Source organism: Adiantum capillus-veneris, chromosome 11 (genome assembly GCF_014529385.1).
Source record: "Adiantum capillus-veneris isolate H3 chromosome 11, ASM1452938v2, whole genome shotgun sequence".
In the NCBI taxonomy this organism is placed as follows: domain Eukaryota; kingdom Viridiplantae; phylum Streptophyta; class Polypodiopsida; order Polypodiales; family Pteridaceae; genus Adiantum; species Adiantum capillus-veneris.
Window position 1 is genome coordinate 131,265,797 of NC_140941.1, and position 3,388 is coordinate 131,269,184.

The 3,388-nt window shown below is 40.1% G+C and overlaps 1 pseudogene; it reads left to right on the forward strand.

Annotated features, from left to right (window-relative positions):
- Positions 1 to 496: 496 nt before the first annotated feature.
- On the forward strand, positions 497 to 1,224 carry LOC147448015 (uncharacterized; annotated as a pseudogene).
- Positions 1,225 to 3,388: the final 2,164 nt, after the last annotated feature.

Consider the following 3,388-nt stretch of genomic DNA (forward strand, 5'->3'; position numbering starts at 1 on the left):
TGTGATAACATGGAGATGCTTTATGGCAAAGCATTCTTCGGCACAAGAACAAATAACTTTCTTGAAAGCTTCCCATTTTGTTTCCAATGGTGCATCATATTGAAGCTTTTTCATCCATAACTTTTGCTCAACCATTTTTAATGTACATTGGTGCCCGTTTGAGAGAGAGAGAGAGAGAGAGAGAGAGAGAGAGAGAGAGAGAGAAGAAGTTTTGTTTGAGAAATCGCCAATTATCTGAATGGCATGCAGGGAGGTCTTATGGGCATACAAATTTACATCATTGCATCATACAGCCACATCTAGAAGATGGAAAAAATTGTGTGTGTGTGTGTGTGTGTGTATGTGTGTGTATGAGAGAGAGAGAGAGGAGAGAGATGGAGAAGAGATAACGAATGAAAGTTTCCTTTGTGGAGGTAGAGAGAGAGAGAGAGAGAGAGAATGGACCAAAAATGGTGCTCCAAGAGTCCTTGACTTCTAAGGATTTGCATAAACCAAGATGGTGGCAAAAAAGAATGAAGTGTGGCTTGACAAGTCCTTCTTCATTGACGATAGTTATGTCCTAAAGACTTTCCAATATGAATCTCAATAATCACCTTGTATTGTCTCCTAACTTCATCAAGGGATTTTGACCTCATTGGCCCAATCATTTGGCCTAGTGCAGAATTGCATGATAAATATATAGGTCGAGGGCTTCCTTCCTTGACTGAGTTGGAAACTTTAAAGGTTGATGGTTTGACAGCGTATTGTGTGGACGATATTGTAAAAAGATTTTCATGATATATCACAATGATACGGTGCTTGAGGTGTTGCAAAGGAATATTGATTTGCAACTGTCAATTCATGATACGAACGATCATGCAAGCACGTTATTGTGCGAGAAGTTAGAGTGGGGCAATGTAAGCAACATTCTAGAAAAGAATCTAGAGGGATTTGATCTCATCCTTGATTCAAGAAAAGCATCTAGAGGGGTTTGATCTCATCCTTGGTTCTGGAAAAGCATCCAGAGGGGTTTGATCTCATCTAGAGGGGTTTGATCTCATCCTTGAAGCTGAATTTATTACCAACAAGACAACTTAAGTTCACTTTTCAAGATCTACTATCCCATGAATCCTATTGTAGTAAACGGTTCATTTTGTCTTATGTATCACAAGCAAGAAGCATAGACACGGCATTGTTGAGAGATTTAGTTTAGGGGTTTGTGAGATTACAGTTTATAGTTGCTAGTGATTAAAGTAAATTAAACCTTTTGTACTTTTTACATTTACGGTGGGTGCCCACAGAGAGAGAGAGAGAGACCTTTGGTAGCTTTATGCGTTGGCTGGGTTCATGGTAGTGCAATGGCTATGGGCTTGTTGGAAAGAGAGAACAAACGCAAGGAGTGACCGCAAGAATGATGATCTAGAGAGAGAAGAAGAGCAAGAGAAAACTTAACGTCAGAGGAACACTCCCAAGAGAGTTTGTGTGTGTGGATGTGTGTGTGTGTGTGTGTGTGTGTGTGTATGAGAGAGAGAGAGAGGGGGGGGGGGAGCAACAACATATAATATTGAGTAATGTAGGAGGCAAGTTCAATCAACTTGTTGCTCTTAAACGTGAACTCTCTAGCACTCAATGTTAATGCAAAGGAGAGAGAGAGAGAGAGAGAGAGAGAGAGAGAGAGAGAGAGAGAGAGAGAGAGAGAGAGAGAGGAGCAAAAAAAGAGCATTTTGAACAATGCAAAACACATCTCCAATCATATTGTAGTCTTAAAAAATAATCTGCCATAAGGTTTTCTCTTCAACAAGGGCATATAATGTCTGGTCACACTTGTTAACAAAAGGTATCATGAATTGTGTTGTTTGGTTTTTAGTGCCTAATGGGTTGTCCAAAATTCAAACCAAGTGAACAACATGTAGATGGATGGGCAAGAATTAACCCTTACACATGGTTTAAGCTCTCATGTGTATATGGCTATGATCATACTAGAAAGATTACATTGTCATCGAGCCTAGGAGGCCAATGTATTTCTCCTTCTAGATTGTAAGAGATCCTCTAGGTGAGAATTTCAACCCCGTAACTTCTTTCTTTCCTCATCTTTCTTCACCCTCATTATTCCTAAGTTTGATTATGAATTCCTATGTATTACTTTTCCCTATTTTGCTCGATTTTTGGGATCGCTCGTGAAAACTTGCTCGAGGTTTGGGATTCCTCAGTGCCAAGAGTGGCCAAGAAAACTCTCTCTCTCTCTCTCTCTCTCTCTCTCTCTCTCTCTCTCTCTCTCTCATGGGAGCTCTAGAGATGGACTCTATGCTTAAGAGCTTGCCTATAGATGCAAATCCAAGCAAGTGAATGCTATCTTTCTTCTTCATCATCTTCTACTACTCTATTATGCTAATATATGCCAAGAGCTTGCTCATGGAGTAAGCATATACGAAGTACTATTTCTCTTGCTTGAAAAATAATTCTTTCACACTCATCTACCTCTTATCCCATAGTTCTTTCTCTCTGATGGGGTGTTTAGGGCTTGGGAAGGAGGGTCACACCATGGAATCTTGAAGAACACCATCTTCTTGGTTCGAGGAAAGCTCTGTAAGAGCACAAGTTGTGTTGTAATCAAAGCTCTCTTTGAGAGAGAATTATAATACAAAGACCTTTTGGAGGGGGGACCGGCTCTAAGCAAGTTGGTAATCTTAGTTCTGGTATTTTCTTTGAATTATGTGCATGGTTTTAATGTTCTAATGTGTAAATGTGCAATGAAATCAGCTTGGCACAACCTGCAATCTCCTCTAGAGAATTGTCTTAAGAGAAACCCTCTCCTTTTATAAGTTAAATTCCACTGAATCTAAAGTAAGTACTAGATTCTCTAACAATGTTGCTATTGTTGTCCTTGTTTCCATTGTTGGTTCCACTAGCCTCTCCCTATGAAGCAAAGTATGTGCTTTACACTCGTACCCCAGCCTCCACATGTCGCTCGAAGGTTGCACACTCGCTTGCACTAGGATCTGCCCACTTCATAGATGCATTGTGGGCAATAGTGGCACATTGCTCGGCATCCTCTTTAGTCGAATTTTTAGCACCGTTTAGCTCATACATGGTGTTGAATAGGATTACGTGGTTTCGTAGGTTTCAAGAAAAGGTTTTGTGTTGTTGCATGCACTTTTTGCTTTACATAAGTTAATCATGAAATACAAAGTATCCATTATATAATTAGCATGCACATTGTTGATAGGGTCGCCATGGGGGATAGGTGGACCACGGTGAAAAGCATGTCTGCATTCAGTGGCTTGCCTAAGCTCAATGCATTGCCCACAGTTTTTTCTCAGTATGGTGAATGTTAAGAAGCAAGAAGAATGGAAGAAAAGCTCAAACAACGTTGCTCCTAAATAAGTGCAAAGAGAAATTGCAAATGAAT